A 27,976-nucleotide genomic window follows, 5' to 3' on the forward strand; every position below is an offset into this window, starting at 1 on the left:
GAGGGACTGAGGCTGAGCTCAACTCTCAGAAGTAAGATGCTTTTGGACAAGGCGTTCAGCTACCTTCTCACATATGGAACTTAGTATGTAGCACCTGTCTACCACAAGAATTACTGGGAAATCGTGAATTGAGCTTGGAGGCACTCGTCTTGTGTGCCGGGAGATTCCAATTACCTCTCCCAGCACTTCCGTCAAATGCGAGCCTAGGCCTTTCAGAAGCCTAGGGTACCAGCAGGCTGGATGTGGAGGTACAGGCCATAAGCTCAACTCTCAGAAGTGTGTATGCATGGGAGGCAGATGTCTGCTACCGCTCGTACATGGGATTTGGAAACTAGCTACACTCTGCTTGAGGAAAGCCGTTGGAAATCGCTGTATTCAACTCAGATACAAGGGAGTTCAGGCCCAGTGCTCACACATGCTTTTCCCGCAACCTCTCCCAGCCACTAACATAAGGATGTTAGCAGCTACTCCTACAGTCAGGCAGGATGCGGGAGGGTTCTGCCCTGTCCTCAGCTCTCACAGGGAAGCATGTCTTGAAGCCAGCTGTCAACTAGCTGCATTCCTATGGCAGTGAGAAGGTAGCAGTACTCTGAGTCAGGAGGTTCCAAGATTACCAGTCTACTGCACCTGGGGATACCCTTCAGGTCTGCATTGTTAACTTGTACTCAGAAGCCTCTGGCAATCGTCTCTGGTGAAGACGTGTGAAACTCACTCTGCAGGCAGTGTGGAACTGTGAGGGACTGAGGCTCAGCTCAACTCTCAGAAGTAAGATGCTTTTGGACAAGGCGTTCAGCTACCCTCTCACGTATGGAAGTTAGTATGTAGCACCAGTCTACCACAGGAATTACTAGGAAATCACTGGACTGAGCTTGGAGGCACTAGTCTTGTGTGCCGGGTGATTCCAATTACCTCTCCCAACACTTCCGTCAAACAGCGAGCCTAGGCCTTTTAGAAGCCAAGGGTACCAGCATGCTGGCTGTGGAGGTACAGGCCATAAGCTCAACTCTCAGAAGTGTGTATGCATGGGAGGCAGATGTCTGCTACCCACTCGGACATGGGAGTTGGAACCTAGCTACACTGTGATTGAAGAAGGCCATTGGAAATCGCTGTATTCAACTCAGATACACGGGAGTTCAGGCCCAGTGCTCACACATGCTTTTCCCGCAACCTCTCCCAGCCACTAACATAAGGATGTTAGCAGTACTCCTACAGTCAGGCAGGATGCGGGAGGGTTCTGCCCTGTCCTCAGCTCTCACAGGGAAGCATGTCTTGAAGCCAGCTGTCAACTAGGTGCATTCCTATGGCAGTGAGAAGGTAGCAGTACTCTGAGTCAGGAGGTTCCAAGATTACCACTCTACTGCACCTGGAGATACCCTCCAGGTCTGCATTGTTAACTTGTACTCAGAAGCCTCTGGCAATCGTCTCTGGTGAAGACGTGTGAAACTCACTCTGCAGGCAGTGTGGAACTGTGAGGGACTGAGGCTGAGCTCAACTCTCAAAAGTAAGATGCTTTTGGACAAGGCGTTCAGCTACCTTCTCACATATGGAACTTAGTATGTACCACCTGTCTACAACAAGAATTACTGGGAAATCGTGAATTGAGCTTGGAGGCACTCGTCTTGTGTGCCGGGAGATTCCAATTACCTCTCCCAGCACTTCCGTCAAACAGCGAGCCTAGGCCTTTTAGAAGCCAAGCCTTTTCGAACCAGCAGGCTGGATGTGGAGGTACAGGCCATAAGCTCAACTCTCAGAAGTGTGTATGCATGGGAGGCAGATGTCTGCTACACGCTCGTACATGGGATTTGGAACCTAGCTACACTCTGATAGAGGAAAGCCGTTGGAAATCGCTGTATTCAACTCAGATACACGGGAGTTCAGGCCCAGTGCTCACACATGCTTTTCCTGCAACATCTCCAAGCCACTAACATTAGGATGTTATCAGCTACTCCTACAGTCAGGCAGGATGCGGGAGGGTTCTGCCCTGTCCTCAGCTCTCACAGGGAAGCATGTCTTGAAGCCAGCTGTCAACTAGCTGCATTCCTATGGCAGTGAGAAGGTAGCAGTACTCTGAGTCAGGAGGTTCCAAGATTACAAGTCTACTGCACCTGGGGATACCCTCCAGGTCTGCATTGTTACCCTGCGTCTCAGACGCCTCTGGCAAACGTCTCTGCTGAAGACCTGCGAAACTCACTCTGCAGGCAGTGTGGAACTGTGAGGGACTGAGGCTGAGCTCAACTCTCAGAAGTAAGATGCTTTTGGACAAGGCGTTCAGCTACCCTCTCACATATGGAACTTAGTATGTAGCACCAGTCTACCACAGGAATTACTAGGAAATCGCTGGACTGAGCTTGGAGGCACTAGTCTTGTGTGCCGGGTGATTCCAATTACCTCTCCCAGCACTTCCGTCAAACAGCGAGCCTAGGCCTTTTAGAAGCCAAGGGTACCAGCAGGCAAGCTGTGGAGGTACAGGTCATAAGCTCAACTCTCAGAAGTGTGTATGCATGGGAGGCAGATGTCTGCTACCCACTCGGACTTGGGAGTTGGAAACTGGCTACACTCTGATTGATGAAAGCCGTTGGAAATCGCTGTATTCAACTCAGATACACGGGAGTTCAGGCCCAGTGCTCACACATGCTTTTCCTGCAACCTCTCCCAGCCACTAACATAAGGATGTTAGCAGCTACTCCTACAGTCAGGCAGGATGCGGGAGGGTTCTCCCCTGTCCTCAGCTCTCACAGGGAAGCATGTCTTGAAGCCAGCTGTCAACTAGCTGCATTCCTATGGTAGTGAGAAGGTAGCAGTACTCTGAGTCAGGAGGTTCCAAGATTACCACTCTACTGCACCTGGAGATACCCTCCAGGTCTGCATTGTTAACTTGTACTCAGAAGCCTCTAGCAATCGTCTCTGGTGAAGACGTGTGAAACTCACTCTGCAGGCAGTGTGGAACTGTGAGGGACTGAGGCTGAGCTCAACTCTCAGAAGTAAGATGCTTTTGGACAAGGCGTTCAGCTACCTTCTCACATATGGAACTTAGTATGTAGCACCTCTCTACCACAAGAATTACTGGGAAATCGTGAATTGAGCTTGGAGGCACTCGTCTTGTGTGCCGGGAGATTCCAATTACCTCTCCCAGCACTTCCGTCAAACAGCGAGCCTAGGCCTTTTAGAAGCCAAGGGTACCAGCAGGCTGGATGTGGAGATACAGGCCATAAGCTCCACTCTCAGAAGTGTGTATGCATGGGAGGCAGATGTCTGCTACCCGCTCGTACATGGGATTTGGAACCTAGCTACACTCTGCTTGAGGAAAGCCGTTGGAAATCGCTGTATTCAACTCAGATACAAGGGAGTTCAGTCCCAGTGCTCACACATGCTTTTCCCGCAACCTCTCCCAGCCACTAACATAAGGATGTTAGCAGCTACTCCTACAGTCAGGCAGGATGCGGGAGGTTTCTGCCCTGTCCTCAGCTCTCACAGGGAAGCCTGTCTTGAAGCCAGCTGTCAACTAGCTGCATTCCTATGGCAGTGAGAAGGTAGCAGTACTCTGAGTCAGGAGGTTCCAAGATTACCACTCTACTGCACCTGGGGATACCCTTCAGGTCTGCATTGTTAACTAGTACTCAGAAGCCTCTGGCAATCGTCTCTGGTGAAGACGTGTGAATCTCACTCTGCAGGCAGTGTGGAACTGTGAGGGACTGAGGCTGAGCTCAACTCTCAGAAGTAAGATGCTTTTGGACAAGGCGTTCAGGTACCTTCTCACATATGGAACTTAGTATGTAGCACCTGTCTACCACAAGAATTACTGGGAAATCGTGAATTGAGCTTGGAGGCACTCGTCTTGTGTGCCGGGAGATTCCAATTACCTCTCCCAGCACTTCCGTCAAACAGCGAGCCTAGGCCTTTTAGAAGCCAAGCCTTTTCGAACCAGCAGGCTGGATGTGGAGGTACAGGCCATAAGCTCAACTCTCAGAAGTGTGTATGCATGGGAGGCAGATGTCTGCTACCCACTCGGACATGGGATTTGGAACCTAGCTACACTCTGGTTGAGGAAAGCCATTGGAAATCGCTGTATTCAACTCAGATACACGGGAGTTCAGGACCAGTGCTCACACATGCTTTTCCCGCAACCTCTCCCAGCCACTAACATTAGGATGTTAGCAGCTACTCCTTCAGTCAGGCAGGATGCGGGAGGGTTCTGCCCTGTCCTCAGCTCTCACAGGGAAGCATGTCTTGAAGCCAGCTGTCAACTAGCTGCATTCCTATGGCAGTGAGAAGGTAGCAGTATTCTGATTCAGGAGGTTCCAAGATTACCAGTCTACTGCACCTGGGGATACCCTCCAGGTCTGCAATGTTACCCTGCGTCTCAGAAGCCTCTGGCAAACGTCTCTGCTGAAGACCTGCGAAACTCACTCTGCAGGCAGTGTGGAACTGTGAGGGACTGAGGCTGAGCTCAACTCTCAGAAGTAAGATGCTTTTGGACAAGGTGTTCAGCTACCCTCTCACGTATGGAACTTAGTGTGTAGCACCAGTCTACCACAGGAATTACTAGGAAATCGCTGGACTGATCTTGGAGGTACTCGTCTTGTGTGACGGGAGATTCCAATTACCTCTCCCAACACTTCCGTCAAACAGCGAGCCTAGGCCTTTTAGAAGCCAAGGGTACCAGCAGGCTGGCTGTGGCGGTACAGGCCATAAGCTCAACTCTCAGAAGTGTGTATGCATGGGAGGCAGATGTCTGCTACCCACTCGGACATGGGCGTTGGAACCTGGCTACACTCTGATTGATGAAAGCCGTTGGAAATCGCTGTATTCAACTCAGATACACGGTAGTTCAGGCCCAGTGCTCACACATGCTTTTCCCGCAACCTCTCCGAGCCACTAACATTAGGATGTTAGCAGCTACTCCTACAGTCAGGCAGGATGCGGGAGGTTTCTGCCCTGTCCTCAGCTCTCACAGGGAAGCATGTCTTGAAGCCAGCTGTCAACTAGCTGCATTCCTATGGCAGTGAGAAGGTAGCAGTACTCTGAGTCAGGAAGTTCCAAGATTACCACTCTACTGCACCTGGAGATACCCGCCAGGTCTGCATTGTTAACTTGTACTCAGAAGCCTCTGGCAATCGTCTCTGGTGAAGACGTGTGAAACTCACTCTGCAGGCAGTGTGGAACTGTGAGGGACTGAGGCTGAGCTCAACTCTCAGAAGTAAGATGCTTTTGGACAAGGCGTTCAGCTACCTTCTCACATATGGAACTTAGTATGTAGCACCTGCCTACCACAAGAATTACTGGGAAATCGTGAATTGAGCTTGGAGGCACTCGTCTTGTGTGCCGTGAGATTCCAATTACCTCTCCCAGCACTTCCGTCAAACAGCGAGCCTAGGCCTTTTAGAAGCCAAGAGTACCAGCAGGCTGGATGTGGAGGTACAGGCCATAAGCTCAACTCTCAGAAGTGTGTATGCATGGGAGGCAGATGTCTGCTACCCGCTCGTACATGGGATTTGGGACCTAGCTACTCTCTGGTTGAGGAAAGCCGTTGGAAATCACTGTATTCAACTCAGATACACCGGAGTTCAAGCCCAGTGCTCACACATGCTTTTCCCGCAACCTCTCCCAGCCACTAACATTAGGATGTTAGCAGCTACTCCTATAGTCAGGCAGGATGTGGGAGGGTTCTGCCCTGTCCTCAGCTCTCACAGGGAAGCATGTCTTGAAGCCAGCTGTCAACTAGGTGCATTCCTATGGCAGTGAGAAGGTAGAAGTACTCTGAGTCAGGAGGTTCCAAGATTACCAGTCGACTGCACCTGGGGATAACCTCCAGGTCTGCATTGTTACCCTGCGTCTCAGAAGCCTCTGGCAAACGTCTCTGCTGAAGACGTGTGAAACTCACTCTGCAGTCAGTGTGGAACTGTGAGGGACTGAGGCTGAGCTCAACTCTCAGAAGTAAGATGCTTTTGGACAAGGCGTTCAGCTACCCTCTCAAGTATGGAACTTGGTATGTAGCACCAGTCTACCACAGGAATTACTAGGAAATCGCTGGACTGAGCTTGGAGGCACTAGTCTTGTGTGCCGGGTGATTCCAATTACCTCTCCCAGCACTTCCGTCAAACAGCGAGCGTAGGCCTTTTAGAAGCCAAGGGTACCAGCAGGCTGGCTGTGGATGTACAGGCCATAAGCTCAACACTCAGAAGTGTGTATGCATGGGAGGCAGATGTCTGCCACCCGCTCGTACATGGGATTTGGAACCTAGATACACTCTGGTTGAGGAAAGCCATTGGAAATCGCTGTATTCAACTCAGATACACGGGAGTTCAGGCCCAGTGCTCACACATGCTTTTCCCGCAACCTCTCCCAGTCACTAACATTAGGATGTTAGCAGCTACTCCTACAGTCAGGCAGGATGCGGGAGGGTTCTGCCCTGTCCTCAGCTCTCACAGGGAAGCATGTCTTTAAGCCAGCTGTCAACTAGCTGCATTCCTATGGCAGTGCGAAGGTAGCAGTACTCTGAGTGAGGAGGTTCCAAGATTACCACTCTACTGCACCTGGAGATACCCTCCAGGTCTGCATTGTTAACTTGTGCTTAGAAGCCTCTGGCAATCGTCTCTGGTGAAGACGTGTGAAACTCACTCTGCAGGCAGTGTGGAACTGTGAGGGACTGAGGCTGAGCTCAACTCTCAGAAGTAAGATGCTTTTGGACAAGGCGTTCATCTACCTTCTCACACATGGAACTTAGTATGTAGCACCTGTCTACCACAAAAATTACTGGGAAATCGTGGATTGAGCTTGGAGGTACTCGTCTTGTGTGCCGGGAGATTCCAATTACCTCAACCAGCACTTCCGTTAAACAGCGAGCCTAGGCCTTTTAGAAGCCAAGCCTTTTCGAACCAGCAGGCTGGCTGTGGAGGTACAGGCCATAAGCTCAACTCTCAGAAGTGTGTATGCATGGGAGGCAGATGTCTGCTACCCGCTCGTACATGGGAATTGGACCCCAGCTACATTCTGATTGATGTAAGCCGTTGGAAATCGCTGTATTCAACTCAGATACACGGGAGTTCAGGCCCAGTGCTCACACATGCTTTTCGCGCAACCTCTCCCAGCCACTAACATTAGGATGTTAGCAGCTACCCCTATAGTCAGGCAGGATGAGGGACGGTTCTGCCCTGTCCTCATCTCTCACAGAGAAGCATGTCTTGAAGCCAGCTGTCAACTAGCTGCATTCCTATGGCAGTGAGAAGGTAGCAATACTCTGAGTCAGGAGGTTCCAAGTTTACCAGTCTACTGACCTGGGGATACCCTCCAGGTCTGCATTGTTACCCTGCGTCTCAGAAGCCTCTGGCAAACGTCTCTGCTGAAGACCTGCGAAACTCACTCTGCAGGCAGTGTGGAACTGTGAGGGACTGAGGCTGAGCTCAACTCTCAGAAGTAAGATACTTTTGGACAAGGCTTTCAGCTACCTTCTCACATATGGAACTTTGTATTAGCACCTGTCTACCACAAGAATTACTGGGAAATCGTGAATTGAGCTTGGAGGCACTCGTCTTGTGTGCCGGGACATTGCAATTACCTCTCCCAGCACTTCCGTCAAACAGCAAGCCTAGGCCTTTTAGAAGCCAAGCCTTTTCGAACCAGCAGGCTGGATGTGGAGGTAGAGGCCATAAGCTCAACTCTCAGAAGTGTGTATGCATGGAAGGCAGATGTCTGCTACCCGCTCGTACATGGGATTTGGAACATAGATACACTCTGGTTGAGGAAAGCCGTTGAAAATCGCTGTATTCAACTCAGATACACGGGAGTTCAGGCCCAGTGCTCACACATGCTTTTCCCGCAACCTCTCCCAGCCACTAACATTAGGATGTTAGCAGCTACTCCTACAGTCAGGGAGGATGTGGGAGGGTTCTGCCCTGTCCTCAGCTCTCACAGGGAAACATGTCTTGAAGCCAGCTGTCAACTAGCTGCATTCCTATGGCAGTGAGAAGGTAGCAGTATTCTGAGTCAGGAGGTTCCAAGATTACCAGTCTATTACACCTGGGGATACCCTCCAGGTCTGCATTGTTACCCTGCGTCTCAGAAGCCTCTGGCAAACGTCTCTGCTGAAGACCTGCGAAACTCACTCTGCAGGCAGTGTGGAACTGTGAGGGACTGAGGCTGAGCTCAACTCTCAGAACTAAGATGCTTTTGGACAAGGCGTTCAGCTACCCTCTCACGTATGGAACTTAGTATGTAGCACCAGTCTACCACAGGAATTACTAGGAAATCGCTGGTCTCAGCTTGGAGGCACTAGTCTTGTGTGCCGGGTGATTCCAATTACCTCTCCCAACACTTCCGTCAAACAGCGAGCCTAGGCCTTTTAGAAGCCAAGGGTACCAGCAGGCTGGCTGTGGAGGTACAGGCCATAAGCTCAACTCTCAGAAGTGTGTATGCATGGGAGGCTGATGTCTGCTACCCACTCGGACATGGGAGTTGGAACCTGGCTACACTCTCATTGATGAAAGCCGTTGGAAATCGCTGTATTCAACTCAGATACACGGGAGTTCAGGCCCAGTGCTCACACATGCTTTTCCCGCAACCTCTCCCAGCCACTAACATATGGATGTTAGCAGCTACTCCTACAGTCAGGCAGGATGCGGGAGGGTTCTGCCCTGTCCTCAGCTCTCACAGGGAAGCATGTCTTGAAGCCAGCTGTCCACTAGCTGCATTCCTATGGCAGTGAGAAGGAAGCAGTACTCTGAGTCAGGAGGTTCCAAAATTACCACTCTACTGCACCTGGAGATACCCTCCAGGTCTGCATTGTTAACTTATACTCAGGAGCCTCTGGCAATCGTCTCTGGTGAAGACGTGTGAAACTCACTCTGCAGGCAGTGTGGAACTGTGAGGGACTGAGGCTGAGCTCAACTCTCAGAAGTAAGATGCTTTTGGGGATCCCTGGGTGGCGCAGCGGTTTGGCGCCTGCCTTTGGCCCAGGGCGTGATCCTGGAGACCCGGGATTGAGTCCCACGTCGGGCTCCCGGTGCATGGAGCCTGCTTCTCCCTCTGCCTGTGTCTCTGCCTCTCTCTCTCTCTCTGTGACTATCATGAATAAATAAATAAAATCCTTAAAAAAAAAAAAAAAAAAGAAGTAAGATGCTTTTGGACAAGGCGTTCAGCTACCTTCTCACATATGGAACTTAGTATGTAGCACCTGTCTACCACAAGAATTACTGGGAAATCGTGAATTGAGCTTGGAGGCACTCGTCTTGTGTGCCGGGAGATTCCAATTACCTCTCCCAGCACTTCCGTCAAACAGCCATCCTAGGCCTTTTAGAAGCCAAGCCTTTTCGAACCAGCAGGCTGGATGTGGAGGTACAGGCCATAAGCTCAACTCTCAGAAGTGTGTATGCATGGGAGGCAGATGTCTGCTACCCGCTCGTACATGGGAATTGGACCCCAGCTACACTCTGATTGATGTAAGCCGTTGGAAATCGCTGTATTCAACTCAGATACACGGGAGTTCAGGCCCAGTGCTCACACATGCTTTTCCCGCAACCTCTACCAGCCACTAACATTAGGATGTTAGCAGCTACTCCTACAGTCAGGCAGGATGTGGGAGGGTTCTGCCCTGTCATCAGCTCTCACAGGGAAGCATGTCTTGAAGCCAGCTGTCAACTAGCTGCATTCCTATGGCAGTGAGAAGGTAGCAGTACTCTGAGTCAGGAGGTTCCAAGATTACCAGTCTACTGACCTGGGGATACCTTCCAGGTCTGCATTGTTACCCTGCGTCTCAGAAGCCTCTGGCAAACGTCTCTGCTGAAGACCTGCGAAACTCACTCTGCAGGCAGTGTGGAACTGTGAGGGACTGAGGCTGAGCTCAACTCTCAGAAGTAAGATGCTTTTGGACAAGGCGTTCAGCTACCTTCTCACATATGGAACTTTGTATGTAGCACCTGTCTACGACAAGAATTACTAGGAAATCGCTGGACTGAGCTTGGAGGCACTCGTCTTGTGTGCCGGGTGATTACAATTACCTCTCCCAACACTTCCGTCAAACAGCGACCCTAGGCCTTTTAGAAGCCAAGGGTACCAGCAGGCTGGCTGTGGAGGTACAGGCCATAAGCTCAACTCTCAGAAGTGTGTATGCATGGGAGGCAGATATCTGCTACCCACTCGGACATGGGAGTTGGAAACTAGCTACACTGTGATTGAAGAAGGCCATTGGAAATCGCTGTATTCAACTCAGATACACGGGAGTTCAGGCCCAGTGCTCACACATGCTTTTCCCGCAACCTCTCCCAGCCACTAACATTAGGATGTTAGCAGCTACTCCTACAGTCAGGCAGGATGCGGGAGGGTTCTGCCCTGTCCTCATCTCTCACAGGGAAGCATGTCTTGAAGCCAGCTGTCAACTAGCTGCATTCCTATGGCAGTGAGTAGGTAGCAGTACTCTGAGTGAGGAGGTTCCAAGATTACCACTCTACTGCACCTGGAGATACCCTCCAGGTCTGCATTGTTAACTTGTGCTTAGAAGCCTCTGGCAATCGTCTCTGGTGAAGACGTGTGAAACTCACTCTGCAGGCAGTGTGGAACTGTGAGGGACTGAGGCTGAGCTCAACTCTCAGAAGTAAGATGCTTTTGGACAAGGCGTTCATCTACCTTCTCACACATGGAACTTAGTATGTAGCACCTGTCTAGCACAAAAATTACTGGGAAATCGTGAATTGAGCTTGGAGGTACTCGTCTTGTGTGCCGGGAGATTCCAATTACCTCAACCAGCACTTCCGTTAAACAGCGAGCCTAGGCCTTTTAGAAGCCAAGCCTTTTCGAACCAGCAGGCTGGCTGTGGAGGTACAGGCCATAAGCTCAACTCTCAGAAGTGTGTATGCATGGGAGGCAGATGTCTGCTACCCGCTCGTACATGGGAATTGGACTCCAGCTACACTCTGATTGATGTAAGCCGTTGGAAATCGGTGTATTCAACTCAGATACACGGGAGTTCAGGCCCAGTGCTCACACATGCTTTTCGCGCAACCTCTCCCAGCCACTAACATTAGGATGTTAGCAGCTACTCCTATAGTCAGGCAGGATGCGGGACGGTTCTGCCCTGTCCTCAGCTCTCACAGGGAAGCATGTCTTGAAGCCAGCTGTCAACTAGCTGCATTCCTATGGCAGTGAGAAGGTAGCAGTACTCTGAGTCAGGAGGTTCCAAGTTTACCAGTCTACTGACCTGGGGATACCCTCCAGGTCTGCATTGTTACCCTGCGTCTCAGAAGCCTCTGGCAAACGTCTCTGCTGAAGACCTGCGAAACTCACTCTGCAGGCAGTGTGGAACTGTGAGGGACTGAGGCTGAGCTCAACTCTCAGAAGTAAGATGCTTTTGGACAAGGCGTTCAGCTACCTTCTCACATATGGAACTTTGTATGTAGCACCTGTCTACCACAAGAATTACTGGGAAATCGTGAATTGAGCTTGGAGGCACTCGTCTTGTGTGCCGGGACATTGCAATTACCTCTCCCAGCACTTCCGTCAAACAGCGAGCCTAGGCCTTTGAGAAGCCAAGCCTTTTCGAACCAGCAGGCTGGATGTGGAGGTAGAGGCCATAAGCTCAACTCTCAGAAGTGTGTATGCATGGGAGGCAGATGTCTGCTACCCGCTCGTACATGGGATTTGGAACCTAGATACACTCTGGTTGAGGAAAGCCGTTGGAAATCGCTGTATTCAACTCAGATACACGGTAGTTCAGGCCCAGTGCTCACACATGCTTTTCCCGCAACCTCTCCCAGCCACTAACATTAGGATGTTAGCAGCTACTCCTACAGTCAGGGAGGATGTGGGAGGGTTCTGCCCGGTCCTCAGCTCTCACAGGGAAACATGTCTTGAAGCCAGCTGTCAACTAGCTGCATTCCTATGGCAGTGAGAAGGTAGCAGTATTCTGAGTCAGGAGGTTCCAAGATTACCAGTCTATTACACCTGGGGATACCCTCCAAGTCTGCATTGTTACCCTGCGTCTCAGAAGCCTCTGGCAAACGTCTCTGCTGAAGACCTGCGAAACTCACTCTGCAGGCAGTGTGGAACTGTGAGGGACTGAGGCTGAGCTCAACTCTCAGAAGTAAATGCTTTTGGACAAAGCGTTCAGCTACCCTCTCAAGTATGGAACTTAGTATGTAGCACCAGTCTACCACAGGAATTACTAGGAAATCGCTGGACTCAGCTTGGAGGCACTAGTCTTGTGTGCCGGGTGATTCCAATTACCTCTCCCAACACTTCCGTCAAACAGCGAGCCTAGGCCTTTTAGAAGCCAAGGGTACCAGCAGGCTGGCTGTGGAGGTACAGGCCATAAGCTCAACTCTCAGAAGTGTGTATGCATGGGAGGCAGATGTCTGCTACCCACTCGGACATGGGAGTTGGAACCTGGCTACACTCTCATTGATGAAAGCCGTTGGAAATCGCTGTATTCAACTCAGATACACGGGAGTTCAGGCCCAGTGCTCACACATGCTTTTCCCGCAACCTCTCCCAGCCACTAACATATGGATGTTAGCAGCTACTCCTACAGTCAGGCAGGATGCGGGAGGGTTCTGCCCTGTCCTCAGCTCTCACAGGGAAGCATGTCTTGAAGCCAGCTGTCCACTAGCTGCATTCCTATGGCAGTGAGAAGGTAGCAGTACTCTGAGTCAGGAGGTTCCAAAATTACCACTCTACTGCACCTGGAGATACCCTCCAGGTCTGCATTGTTAACTTATACACAGGAGCCTCTGGCAATCGTCTCTGGTGAAGACGTGTGAAACTCACTCTGCAGGCAGTGTGGAACTGTGAGGGACTGAGGCTGAGCTCAACTCTCAGAAGTAAGATGCTTTTGGGCATCCCTGGGTGGCGCAGCGGTTTGGCGCCTGCCTTTGGCCCAGGGCGCGATCCTGGAGACCCGGGATCGAGTCCCACGTCGGGCTCCCGGTGCATGGAGCCTGCTTCTCCCTCTGCCTGTGTCTCTGCCTCTCTCTCTCTCTCTGTGACTATCATGAATAAATAAAAAAATCCTTAAAAAAAAAAAAAAGAAGTAAGATGCTTTTGGACAAGGCGTTCAGCTACCTTCTCACATATGGAACTTAGTATGTAGCACCTGTCTACCACAAGAATTACTGGGAAATCGTGAATTGAGCTTGGAGGCACTCGTCTTGTGTGCCGGGAGATTCCAATTACCTCTCCCAGCACTTCCGTCAAACAGCCAGCCTAGGCCTTTAGAAGCCAAGCCTTTTCGAACCAGCAGGCTGGATGTGGAGGCACAGGCCATAAGCTAAACTCTCAGAAGTGTGTATGCATGGGAGGAGGATGTCTGCTACCCGCTCGTACATGGGATTTGGAACCTAGCTACACTCTGATTGATGAAAGCCTTTGGAAATCGCTGTATTCCACTCAGATACACGGGAGTTCAGGCCCAGTGCTCACACATGCTTTTCCTGCAACTTCTCCCAGCCACTAACATTAGGATGTTAGCAGCTACTCCTACAGTCAGGCAGGATGCGGGAGGGTTCTGCCCTGTCCTCAGCTCTCACAGGGAAGCATGTCTTGAAGCCAGCTGTCAAGTAGCTGCATTCCTATGGCAGTGAGAAGGTAGCAGTACTCTGAGTCAGGAGGTTCTAAGATTACCAGTCTACTGCACCTGGGGATACCCTCCATGTCTGCATTGTTACCCTGCGTCTCAGAAGCCTCTGGCAAACGTCTCTGCTGAAGACCTGCGAAACTCACTCTGCAGGCAGTGTGGAACTGTGAGGGACTGAGGCTGAGCTCAACTCTCAGAAGTAAGATGCTTTTGGACAAGGCGTTCAGCTACCTTCTCACATATGGAACTTAGTATGTAGCACCTGTCTACCACAAGAATTACTGGGAAATCGTGAATTGAGCTTGGAGGCACTCGTCTTGTGTGCCGGGAGATTCCAATTACCTCTCCCAGCACTTCCGTCAAACAGCCAGCCTAGGCCTTTAGAAGCCAAGCCTTTTCGAACCAGCAGGCTGGATGTGGAGGCACAGGCCATAAGCTAAACTCTCAGAAGTGTGTATGCATGGGAGGCAGATGTCTGCTACCCGCTCGTACATGGGATTTGGAACCTAGCTACACTCTGATTGATGAAAGCCTTTGGAAATCGCTGTATTCCACTCAGATACACGGGAGTTCAGGCCCAGTGCTCACACATGGTTTTCCCGCAACTTCTCCCAGCCACTAACATTAGGATGTTAGCAGCTACTCCTACAGTCAGGCAGGATGCGGGAGGGTTCTGCCCTGTCCTCAGCTCTCACAGGGAAGCATGTCTTGAAGCCAGCTGTCAAGTAGCTGCATTCCTATGGCAGTGAGAAGGTAGCAGTACTCTGAGTCAGGAGGTTCTAAGATTACCAGTCTACTGCACCTGGGGATACCCTCCATGTCTGCATTGTTACCCTGCGTCTCAGAAGCCTCTGGCAAACGTCTCTGCTGAAGACCTGCGAAACTCACTCTGCAGGCAGTGTGGAACTGTGAGGGACTGAGGCTGAGCTCAACTCTCAGAAGTAAGATGCTTTTGGACAAGGCGTTCAGCTACCTTCTCACATATGGAACTTAGTATGTAGCACCTGTCTACCACAAGAATTACTGGGAAATCGTGAATTGAGCTTGGAGGCACTCGTCTTATGTGCCGGGAGATTCCAATTACCTCTCCCAGCACTTCCGTCAAACAGCGAGCCTAGGCCTTTTAGAAGCCAAGCCTTTTCGAACCAGCAGGCTGGATGTGGAGGCACAGGCCATAAGCTCAACTCTCAGAAGTGTGTATGCATGGGAGGCAGATGTCTGCTACCCGCTCGTACATGGGATTTGGAACCTAGCTACACTCTGATTGATGAAAGACTTTGGAAATCGCTGTATTCCACTCAGATACACGGGAGTTCAGGCCCAGTGCTCACACATGCTTTTCCCACAACTTCTCCCAGCCACTAACATTAGGATGTTAGCAGCTACTCCTACAGTCAGGCAGGATGCGGGAGGGTTCTGCCCTGTTCTCAGCTCTCACAGGGAAGCATGTCTTGAAGCCAGCTGTCAACTAGCTGCATTCCTATGGCAGTGAGAAGGTAGCAGTACTCTGAGTCAGGAGGTTCCAAGATTACCAGTCTACTGCACCTGGGGATACCCTCCATGTCTGCATTGTTACCCTGCGTCTCAGAAGCCTCTGGCAAACGTCTCTGCTGAAGACCTGCGAAACTCACTCTGCAGGCAGTGTGGAACTGTGAGGGACTGAGGCTGAGCTCAACTCTCAGAAGTAAGATGCTTTTGGACAAGGCGTTCAGTTACCCTCTCACGTATGGAACTTAGTCTGTAGCACCAGTCTACCACAGGAATTACTAGGAAATCGCTGGACTGAGCTTGGAGGCACTAGTCTTGTGTGCCGGGTGATTTCAATTACCTCTCCCAGCACTTCCGTCAAACAGCGAGCCTAGGCTTTTAGAAGCCAAGGGTACCAGCAGGCTGGCTGTGGAGGTACAGGCCATAAGCTCAACTCTCAGAAGTGTGTATGCATGGGAGGCAGATGTCTGCTACCCGCTCGTACATGGGATTTCGAACCTAGCTACACTCTGATTGATGAAAGCCGTTGGAAATCGCTGTATTCAACTCAGATACACGGGAGTTCAGGCCCAGTGCTCACACATGCTTTTCCCGCAACCTCTCCCAGCCACTAACATAAGGATATTAGCAGCTACTCCTACAGTCAGGCAGGATGCGGGTGGGTTCTGCCCTGTCCTCAGCTCTCACAGGGAAGCATGTCTTGAAGCCAGCTGTCAACTAGGTGCATTCCTATGGCAGTGAGAAGGTAGCAGTACTCTGAGTCACGAGGTTATAAGATTACCACTCTACTGCACCTGGAGATACCCTCCAGGTCTGCATTGTTAACTTTTACTCAGAAGCCTCTGGCAATCGTCTCTGGTGAAGACGTGTGAAACTCACTCTGCAGGCAGTGTGGAACTGTGAGGGACTGAGGCTGAGCTCAACTCTCAGAAGTAAGATGCTTTTGGACAAGGCGTTCAGCTACCTTCTCACATATGGAACTTAGTATGTAGCACCTGTCTACCAAAAGAATTACTTGGAAATCGTGAATTGAGCTTGGAGGCACTCGTCTTGTGTGCCGGGAGATTCCAATTACCTCTCCCAGCACTTCCGTCAAACAGCGAGCCTAGGCCTTTTAGAAGCCAAGCCTTTTCGAAACAGCAGGCTGGATGTGGAGGTACAGGCCATAAGCTCAACTCTCAGAAGTGTGTATGCATGGGAGGCAGATGTCTGCTACCCGCTCGTACATGGGATTTGGAACCTAGCTACATTCTGATTCATGAAAGCCGTTGGAAATCGCTGTATTCAACTCAGATACACGGGAGTTCAGGCCCAGTGCTAACTCATGCTTTTCCCACAACCTCTCCCAGCCACTAACATTAGGATGTTATGGCTACTCCTACAGTCAGGCAGGATGCGGGAGGGTTCTGCCCTCTCCTCAGCTCTCACAGGGAAGCATGTCTTGAAGCCAGCTGTCAACTAGCTGCATTCCTATGGCAGTGAGAAGGCAGCAGTACTCTGAGTCAGGAGGTTCCAAGATTACCACTCTACTGCACCTGGAGATCCCCTCCAGGTCTGCATTGTTAACTTGTACTCAGAAGCCTCTGGCAATCGTCTCTGGTGAAGACGTGTGAAACTCACTCTGCAGGCAGTGTGGAACTGTGAGGCACTGAGGCTGAGCTCAAATCTCAGAAGTAAGATGCTTTTGGACAAGGCGTTCAGCTACCTTCTCACATATGGAACTTAGTATGTAGCACCTGTCTACCACAAGAATTACTGGGAAATCGTGAATTGAGCTTGGAGGTACTCGTCTTCTGTGCCGGGAGATTCCAATTACCTCTCCCAGCACTTCCGTCAAACAGCGAGCCTAGGCCTTTTCGAAGCCAAGCCTTTTCGAACCAGCAGGCTGGATGTGGAGGTACAGGCCATAAGCTCAACTCTCAGAAGTGTGTATGCATGGGAGGCAGATGTCTGCTACCCGCTCGTACATGGGATTTCGAAACTAGCTACACTCTGATTGATGAAAGCCACTGGAAATCGCTGTATTCAACTCAGATACACGGGAGTTCAGGCCCAGTGCTCACACATGCTTTTCCCGCAACCTCTCCCAGCCACTAACATAAGGATGTTAGCAGCTATTCCTACAGTCAGGAAGGATGCGGGAGGGTTCTGCCCTGTCCTCAGCTCTCACAGAGAAGCATGTCTTGAAGCCAGCTGTCAACTAGCTGCATTCCTATGGCAGTGAGAAAGTAGCAGTACTCTGAGTCAGGAGGTTCCAAGATTACCACTCTACTGCACCTGGAGATACCCTCCAGGTCTGCATTGTTAACTTGTACCAGAAGCCTGTGGCAATCGTCTCTGGTGAAGACGTGTGAAACTCACTCTGCAGGCAGTGTGGAACTGTGAGGGACTGAGGCTGAGCTCAACTCTCAGAAGTAAGATGCTTTTGGACAAGGCGTTCAGCTACCGTCTCACATATCGAACTTAGTATGTAGCACCTGTCTACCACAAGAATTACTGGGAAATCGTGAATAGAGCTTGGAGGCTCTCGTCTTGTGTGCCGGGAGATTCCAATTACCTCTCCCAGCACTTCCGTCAAACAGCGAGCCTAGGCCTTTTAGAAGCCAAGAGTACCAGCAGGCTGGCTGTGGAGGTACAGGCCATAATCTCAACTCTCAGAAGTGTGTATGCATGGGAGGCAGATGTCTGCTACCCTCTCGTACATGGGATTTGGAACCTAGCTACACTCTGATTGAGGAAAGCCGTTGGAAATCGCTGTATTCAACTCAGATACACGGGAGTTCAGGCCCAGTGCTCACACATGCTTTTCCCGCAACCTCTCCCAGCCACTAACATTAGGATGTTAGCAGCTACTCCGACAGTCAGGCAGGATGCGGGAGGGTTCTGCCCTGTCCTCAGCTCTCACAGGGAAGCATGTCTTGAAGCCAGCTGTCAACTAGCTGCATTCCTATGGCAGTGAGAAGGTAGCAGTACTCTGAGTCAGGAGGTTCCAAGATTACCAGTCTACTGCACCTGGAGATACCCTCCAGGTCTGCATTGTTACCCTGCGTCTCAGAAGCCTCTGGCAAACGTCTCTGCTGAAGACCTGCGAAACACACTCTGCAGGCAGTGTGGAACTGTGAGGGACTGAGGCTGAGCTCAACTCTCAGAAGTAAGATGCTTTTGGACAAGGCGTTCAGCTACCCTCTCACGTATGGAACTTAGTATGTAGCACCAGTCTACCACAGGAATTACTAGGAAATCGCTGGACTGAGCTTGGAGGCACTTGTCTTGTGTGCCGGGAGATTCCAATTACCTCTCCCAGCACTTCCGTCAAACAGGGAGCCTAAGCCTTTTAGAAGCCAAGGGTACCAGCAGGCTGGCTGTGGAGGTACAGGCCATAAGCTCAACTCTCAGAAGTGTGTATGCATGGGAGGCAGATGTCTGCTACCCACTCGGACATGTGAGTTGGAACCTGGCTACACTCTGATTGATGAAAGCCGTTGGAAATCGCTGTATTCAACTCAGATACACGGGAGTTCAGGCCCAGTGCTCACACATGCTTTTCCCGCAACCTCTCCCAGCCACTAACATAAGGATGTTAGCAGCTACTCCTACAGTCAGGCAGGATGCGGGAGGGTTCTGCCCTGTCCTCAGCTCTCACAGGGAAGCATGTGTTGAAGCCAGCTGTCAACTAGCTGCATTCCTATTGCAGTTTGAATGTAGCAGTACTCTGAGTCAGGAGGTTCCAAGATTACCAATCTACTGCACCTGGAGACACCCTCCAGGTCTGCATTGTTAACTTGTACTCAGAAGCCTCTGGCAATCGTCTCTGGTGAAGACGTGTGAAACTCACTCTGCAGGCAGTGTGGAACTGTGAGGGACTGAGGCTGAGCTCAACTCTCAGAAGTAAGATGCTTTTGGACAAGGCGTTCAGCTACCTTCTCACATATGGAACTTAGTATGTAGCACCTGTCTACCACAAGAATTACTGGGAAATCGTGAATTGAGCTTGGAGGCACTCGTCTTGTGTGCCGGGAGATTCCAATTACCTCTCCCAGCACTTCCGTCAAACAGCGAGCCTAGGCCTTTTAGAAGCCAAGGGTACCAGCAGGCTGGATGTGGAGGTACAGGCCATAAGCTCAACTCTCAGAAGTGTGTATGCATGGGAGGCAGATGTCTGCTACCCGCTCGTACATGGGATTTGGAACCTAGCTACACTCTGATTCATGAAAGCCGTTGGAAATCGCTGTATTCAACTCAGATACACGGGAGTTCAGGCCCAGTGCTCACACATGCTTTTCCCGCAATCTCTCCCAGCCACTAACATTAGGATGTTAGAGGCTTCTCCTACAGTCAGGCAGGATGCGGGAGGGTTCTGCCCTGTCCTCAGCTCTCACAGGGAAGCATGTCTTGAAGCCAGCTGTCAACTAGCTGCATTCCTATGGCAGTGAGAAGGTAGCAGTACTCTGAGTCAGGAGGTTCCAAGATTACCACTCTACTGCACCTGGAGATACCCTCCAGGTCTGCATTGTTAACTTGTACCAGAAGCCTCTGGCAATCGTCTCTGGTGAAGACGTGTGAAACTCACTCTGCAGGCAGTGTGGAACTGTGAGGGACTGAGGCTGAGCTCAACTCTCAGAAGTAAGATGCTTTTGGACAAGGCGTTCAGCTACCGTCTCACATATCGAACTTAGTATGTAGCACCTGTCTACCACAAGAATTACTGGGAAATCGTGAATTGAGCTTGGAGGCTCTCGTCTTGTGTGCCGGGAGATTCCAATTACCTCTCCCAGCACTTCCGTCAAACAGCGAGCCTAGGCCTTTTAGAAGCCAAGAGTACCAGCAGGCTTACTGTGGAGGTACAGGCCATAATCTCAACTCTCAGAAGTGTGTATGCATGGGAGGCAGATGTCTGCTACCCTCTCGTACATGGGATTTGGAACCTAGCTACACTCTGATTGAGGAAAGCCGTTGGAAATCGCTGTATTCAACTCAGATACACGGGAGTTCAGGCCCAGTGCTCACACATGCTTTTCCCGCAACCTCTCCCAGCCACTAACATTAGGATGTTAGCAGCTACTCCTACAGTCAGGCAGGATGCGGGAGGGTTCTGCCCTGTCCTCAGCTCTCACAGGGAAGCATGTCTTGAAGCCAGCTGTCAACTTGCTGCATTCCTATGGCAGTGAGAAGGTAGCAGTATTCTGAGTCAGGAGGTTCCAAGATTACCAGTCTACTGCACCTGGGGATACCCTCCAGGTCTGCATTGTTACCCTGCGTCTCAGAAGCCTCTGGCAAACGTCTCTGCTGAAGACCTGCGAAACTCACTCTGCAGGCAGTGTGGAACTGTGAGGGACTGAGGCTGAGCTCAACTCTCAGAAGTAAGATGCTTTTGGACAAGGCGTTCAGCTACCCTCTCACGTATGGAACTTAGTATGTAGCACCAGTCTACCACAGGAATTACTAGGAAATCGCTGGACTGAGCTTGGAGGCACTAGTCTTGTGTGCCGGGAGATTCCAATTACCTCTCCCAGCACTTCCGTCAAACAGGGAGCCTAAGCCTTTTAGAAGCCAAGGGTACCAGCAGGCTGGCTGTGGAGGTACAGGCCATAAGCTCAACTCTCTGAAGTGTGTATGCATGGGATGCAGATGTCTGCTACCCACTCGGACATGGGAGTTGGAACCTGGCTACACACTGATTGATGAAAGCCGTTGGAAATCGCTGTATTCAACTCAGATACACGGGAGTTCAGGCCCAGTGCTCACACATGCTTTTCCCGCAACCTCTCCCAGCCACTAACATAAGGATGTTAGCAGCTACTCCTACAGTCAGGCAGCATGCGGGAGGGTTCTGCCCTGTCCTCAGCTCTCACAGGGAAGCATGTCATGAAGCCAGCTGTCAACTAGCTGCATTCCTATGGCAGTGAGAAGGTAGCAGTACTCTGAGTCAGGAGGTTCCAGGATTACCACTCTACTGCACCTGGAGATACCCTCCAGGTCTGCATTGTTAACTTGTACTCAGAAGCCTCTGGCAATCGTCTCTGGTGAAGACGTGCGAAACTCACTCTGCAGGCAGTGTGGAACTGTGAGGGACTGAGGCTGAGCTCAACTCTCAGAAGTAAGATGCTTTTGGACAAGGCGTTCAGCTACCTTCTCACATATGGAACTTAGTATGTAGCACCTCTGTAGCACTAGAATTACTGGGAAATCGTGAATTGAGCTTGGAGGCACTCGTCTTGTGTGCCGGGAGATTCCAATTACCTCTCCCAGCACTTCCGTCAAACAGCGAGCCTAGGCCTTTTAGAAGCCAAGGGTACCAGCAGGCTGGCTGTGGAGGTACAGGCCATAAGCTCAACTCTCAGAAGTGTGTATGCATGGGAGGCAGATGTCTGCTACCCGCTCGTACATGGGATTTGGAACTTAGCTACACTATGGTTGAGGAAAGCCATTGGAAATCGCTGTATTCAACTCAGATACACGGGAGTTCAGGCCCAGTGCTCACACATGCTTTTCCCGCAACCTCACACAGCCACTAACATTAGGATGTTAGCAGCTACTCCTAAACTCAGGCACGATGCGGGAGGGTTCTGCCCTGTCCTCAGCTCTCACAGGGAAGCATGTCTTGAAGCCAGCTGTCAACTAGCTGCATTCCTATGGCAGTGAGAAGGTAGCAGTATTCTGAGTCAGGAGGTTCCAAGATTACCAGTCTACTGCACCTGGGGATACCCTCCAGGTCTGCATTGTTACCCTGCGTCTCAGAAGCCTCTGGCAAACGTCTCTGCTGAAGACCTGCGAAACTCACTCTGCAGGCAGTGTGGAACTGTGAGGGACTGAGGCTGAGCTCAACTCTCAGAAGTAAGATGCTATTGGACAAGGCGTTCAGCTACCCTCTCACGTATGGAACTTAGTATGTAGCACCAGTCTACCACAGGAATTACTAGGAAATCGCTGGACTGAGCTTGGAGGCACTAGTCTTGTGTGCCGGGTGATTCCAATTACCTCTCCCAACATTTCCGTCAAACAGCGAGCCTAGGCCTTTTAGAAGCCAAGGGTACCAGCAGGCTGGCTGTGGAGGTACAGGCCAAAAGCTCAACTCTCAGAAGTGTGTATGCATGCGAGGCAGATGTCTGCTACCCACTCGGACATGGGATTGGAACCTAGCTACACTGTGATTAAAGAAGGCCGTTGGAAATCGCTGTATTCAACTCAGATACACGAGAGTTCAAGCCCAGTGCTCACACATGCTTTTCCCGCAACCTCTCCCAGCCACTAACATAAGGATGTTAGCAGCTACTCCTACAGTGAGGCAGGATGCGGGAGGGTTCTGCCCTGTCCTCAGCTCTCACAGGGAAGCATGTCTGGAAGCCAGCTGTCAACTAGCTGCATTCCTATGGCAGTGAGAAGGTAGCAGTACTCTGAGTCAGGAGGTTCCAAGATTACCGGTCTACTGCACCTGGGGATACCCTCCAGGTCTGCATTGTTACCCTGCGTCTCAGAAGCCTCTGGCAAACGTCTCTGCTGAAGACCTGCGAAACTCACTCTGCAGGCAGTGTGGAACTGTGAGGGACTGAGGCTCAGCTCAACTCTCAGAAGTAAGATGCTTTTGGACAAGGCGTTCAGCTACCTTCTCACATATGGAACTTAGTATGTAGCACCTGTCTACCACAAGAATTACTGGGAAATCGTGAATTGAGCTAGGAGGCACTCGTCTTGTGTGCCGGGAGATTCCACTTACCTCTCCCAGCACTTCCGTCAAACAGCGAGCCTAGGCCTTTTAGAAGCCAAGGGTACCAGCAGGCTGGATGTGGAGGTACAGGCCATAAGCTCAACTCTCAAAAGTGTGTATGCATGGGAGGCAGATGTCTGCTACCCATTCGGACATGGGATTTGGAAACTAGCAACACTCTGGTTGAGGAAAGCCATTGAAAATCGCTGTATTCAACTCAGATACACGGGAGTTCAGGCCCAGTGCTCACACATGCTTTTCCCGCAACCTCTCCGAGCCACTAACATTAGGATGTTAGCAGCTACTCCTACAGTCAGGCAGGATGCGGGAGGGTTTTGCCCTGTCCTCAGCTCTCACAGGGAAGCATTACTTGAAGCCAGCTGTCAACTAGCTGCATTCCTATGGCAGTGAGAAGGTAGCAGTATTCTGAGTCAGGAGGTTCCAAGATTACCAGTCTACTGCACCTGGGGATACCCTCCAGTTATGCATTGTTACCCTGCGTCTCAGAAGCCTCTGGCAAACGTCTCTGCTGAAGACCTGCGAAACTCACTCTGCAGGCAGTGTGGAACTGTGAGGGACTGAGGCTGACCTCGACTCTCAGAAGTAAGATGCTTTTGGACAAGGCGTTCAGCTACCCTCTCACGTATGGAACTTAGTATGTAGCACCAGTCTACCACAGGAATTACTAGGAAATCGCTGGACTGAGCTTGGAGGCACTAGTCTTGTGTGCCGGGAGATTCCAATTACCTCTCCCAACACTTCCGTCAAACAGCGAGCCTAGGCCTTTTAGAAGCCAAGGGTACCAGCAGGCTGGCTGTGGAGGTACAGGCCATAAGCTCAACTCTCAGAAGTGTGTATGCATGGGATGCAGATGTCTGCTACCCACTCGGACATGCGAGTTGGAACCTAGCTACACTGTGATTGAATAAGGCCATTGGAAATCGCTGTATTCAACTCAGATACACGGGAGTTCAGGCCCAGTGCTCACACATGCTTTTCCCGCAACCTCTCCCAGCCACTAACATAAGGATGTTAGCAGCTACTCCTACAGTCAGGCAGGATGCGGGAGGGTTCTGCCCTGTCCTCAGCTCTCACAGGGAAGCATGTCTTGAAGCCAGCTGTCAACTAGCTGCATTCCTATGGCAGTGAGAAGGTAGCAGTACTCTGAGTCAGGAGGTTCCAAGATTACCACTCTACTGCACCTGGAGATACCCTCCAGGTCTGCATTGTTAACTTGTACACAGAAGCCTCTGCTAATCGTCTCTGGTGAAGACGTGTGAAACTCACTCTGCAGGCAGTGTGGAACTGTGAGGGACTGAGGCTGAGCTCAACTCTCAGAAGTAAGATGCTTTTGGAAAAGGCGTTCAGCTACCTTCTCACATATGGAACTTAGTATGTAGCACCTCTCTACCACAAGAATTACTGGGAAATCGTGAATTGAGCTTGGAGGCACTCGTCTTGTGTGCCGGGAGATTCCAATTACATCTCCCAGCACTTCCGTCAAACAGCGAGCCTAGGCCTTTTAGAAGCCAAGCCTTCTCGAACCAGCAGGCTGGATGTGGAGGTACAGGCCATAAGCTCAACTCTCAGAGGTGTGTATGCATGGGAGGCAGATGTCTGCTACCCGCTCGTACATGGGATTTAGAACCTAGCTGCACTGTGATTGAAGAAGGCCATTGGAAATCGCTGTATTCAACTCAGATACACGGGAGTTCAGGCCCAGTGCTCACACATGCTTTTCCCGCAACCTCTCCCAACCACTAACATTAGGATATTAGCAGCTACTCCTACAGTCAGGCAGGATGCGGGAGGGTTCTGCCCTGTCCTCAGCTCTCACAGGGAAGCATGTCTTGAAGCCAGCTGTCAACTAGCTGCATTCCTATGGCAGTGAGAAGGTAGCAGTATTCTGAGTCAGGAGGTTCCAAGATTACCAGTCTACTGCACCTGGGGATACCCTCCAGGTCTGCATTGTTACCCTGCGTCTCAGAAGCCTCTGGCAAACGTCTCTGCTGAAGACCTGCGAAACTCACTCTGCAGGCAGTGTGGAACTGTGAGGGACTGAGGCTGAGCTCAACTCTCAGAAGTAAGATGCTTTTGGACAAGGCGTTCAGCTACCCTCTCACGTATGGAACTTAGTATGTAGCACCAGTCTACCACAGGAATTACTAGGAAATCGCTGGACTGAGCTTGGAGGCACTAGTCTTGTGTGCCGGGTGATTCCAATTACCTCTCCCAACACTTCCGTCAAACAGCGAGCCTAGTCCTTTTAGAAGCCAAGGGTACCAGCAGGCTGGCTGTGGAGGTACAGGTCATAAGCTCAACTCTCTGAAGTGTGTATGCATGGGATGCAGATGTCTGCTACCCACTCGGACATGGGAGTTGGAACCTGGCTACACACTGATTGATGAAAGCCGTTGGAAATCGCTGTATTCAACTCAGATACACGGGAGTTCAGGCCCAGTGCTCACACATGCTTTTCCCGCAACCTCTCCCAGCCACTAACATAAGGATGTTAGCAGCTACTCCTACAGTCAGGCAGCATGCGGGAGGGTTCTGCCCTGTCCTCAGCTCTCACAGGGAAGCATGTCTTGAAGCCAGCTGTCAACTAGCTGCATTCCTATGGCAGTGAGAAGGTAGCAGTACTCTGAGTCAGGAGGTTCCAGGATTACCACTCTACTGCACCTGGAGATACCCTCCAGGTCTGCATTGTTAACTTGTACACAGAAGCCTCTGGCAATCGTCTCTGGTGAAGACGTGTGAAACTCACTCTGCAGGCAGTGTGGAACTGTGAGGGACTGAGGCTGAGCTCAACTCTCAGAAGTAAGATGCTTTTGGAAAAGGCGTTCAGCTACCTTCTCACATATGGAACTTAGTATGTAGCACCTGTCTACCACAAGAATTACTGGGAAATCGTGAATTGAGCTTGGAGGCACTCGTCTTGTGTGCCGGGAGATTCCAATTACCTCTCCCAGCACTTCCGTCAAACAGCGAGCCTAGGCCTTTTAGAAGCCAAGCCTTTTCGAACCAGCAGGCTGGATGTGGAGGTACAGGCCATAAGCTCAACTCTCTGAAGTGTGTATGCATGGGATGCAGATGTCTGCTACCCACTCAGACATGGGAGTTGGAACCTGGCTACACACTGATTGATGAAAGCCGTTGGAAATCGCTGTATTCAACTCAGATACACGGGAGTTCAGGCCCAGTGCTCACACATGCTTTTCCCGCAACCTCTCCCAGCCACTAACATAAGGATGTTAGCAGCTACTCCTACAGTCAGGCAGCATGCGGGAGGGTTCTGCCCTGTCCTCAGCTCTCACAGGGAAGCATGTCTTGAAGCCAGCTGTCAACTAGCTGCATTCCTATGGCAGTGAGAAGGTAGCAGTACTCTGAGTCAGGAGGTTCCAGGATTACCACTCTACTGCACCTGGAGATACCCTCCAGGTCTGCATTGTTAACTTGTACTCAGAAGCCTCTGGCAATCGTCTCTGGTGAAGACGTGCGAAACTCACTCTGCAGGCAGTGTGGAACTGTGAGGGACTGAGGCTGAGCTCAACTCTCAGAAGTAAGATGCTTTTGGACAAGGCGTTCAGCTACCTTCTCACATATGGAACTTAGTATGTAGCACCTGTCTACCACAAGAATTACTGGGAAATCGTGAATTGAGCTTGGAGGCCCTCGTCTTGTGTGCCGGGAGATTCCAATTACCTCTCCCAGCACTTCCGTCAAACAGCGAGCCTAGGCCTTTTAGAAGCCAAGGGTACCAGCAGGCTGGCTGTGGAGGTACAGGCCATAAGCTCAACTCTCAGAAGTGTGTATGCATGGGAGGCAGATGTCTGCTACCCGCTCGTACATGGGATTTGGAACCTAGCTACACTCTGGTTGAGGAAAGCCATTGGAAATCGCTGTATTCAACTCAGATACACGGGAGTTCAGGCCCAGTGCTCACACATGCTTTTCCCGCAACCTCACACAGCCACTAACATTAGGATGTTAGCAGCTACTCCTAAACTCAGGCAGGATGCGGGAGGGTTCTGCCCTGTCCTCAGCTCTCACAGGGAAGCATGTCTTGAAGCCAGCTGTCAACTAGCTGCATTCCTATGGCAGTGAGAAGGTAGCAGTATTCTGAGTCAGGAGGTTCCAAGATTACCAGTCTACTGCACCTGGGGATACCCTCCAGGTCTGCATTGTTACCCTGCGTCTCAGAAGCCTCTGGCAAACGTCTCTGCTGAAGACCTGCGAAACTCACTCTGCAGGCAGTGTGGAACTGTGAGGGACTGAGGCTGAGCTCAACCTTCAGAAGTAAGATGCTATTGGACAAGGCGTTCAGCTACCCTCTCACGTATGGAACTTAGTATGTAGCACCAGTCTACCACAGGAATTACTAGGAAATCGCTGGACTGAGCTTGGAGGCACTAGTCTTGTGTGCCGGGTGATTCCAATTACCTCTCCCAACACTTCCGTCAAACAGCGAGCCTAGGCCTTTTAGAAGCCAAGGGTACCAGCAGGCTGGCTGTGGAGGTACAGGCCAAAATCTCAACTCTCAGAAGTGTGTATGCATGCGAGGCAGATGTCTGCTACCCACTCGGACATGGGATTGGAATCTAGCTACACTGTGATTAAAGAAGGCCGTTGGAAATCGCTGTATTCAACTCAGATACACGAGAGTTCAAGCCCAGTGCTCACACATGCTTTTCCCGCAACCTCTCCCAGCCACTAACATAAGGATGTTAGCAGCTACTCCTACAGTCAGGCAGGATGCGGGAGGGTTCTGCCCTGTCCTCAGCTCTCACAGGGAAGCATGTCTGGAAGCCAGCTGTCAACTAGCTGCATTCCTATGGCAGTGAGAAGGTAGCAGTACTCTGAGTCAGGAGGTTCCAAGATTACCGGTCTACTGCACCTGGGGATACCCTCCAGGTCTGCATTGTTACCCTGCGTCTCAGAAGCCTCTGGCAAACGTCTCTGCTGAAGACCTGCGAAACTCACTCTGCAGGCAGTGTGGAACTGTGAGGGACTGAGGCTCAGCTCAACTCTCAGAAGTAAGATGCTTTTGAACAAGGCGTTCAGCTACCTTCTCACATATGGAACTTAGTATGTAGCACCTGTCTACCACAAGAATTACTGGGAAATCGTGAATTGAGCTAGGAGGCACTCGTCTTGTGTGCCGGGAGATTCCACTTACCTCTCCCAGCACTTCCGTCAAACAGCGAGCCTAGGCCTTTTAGAAG

The sequence above is a fragment of the Canis aureus genome, chromosome 16, assembly GCF_053574225.1.
Source record: "Canis aureus isolate CA01 chromosome 16, VMU_Caureus_v.1.0, whole genome shotgun sequence".
Lineage (NCBI taxonomy): Eukaryota > Metazoa > Chordata > Mammalia > Carnivora > Canidae > Canis > Canis aureus.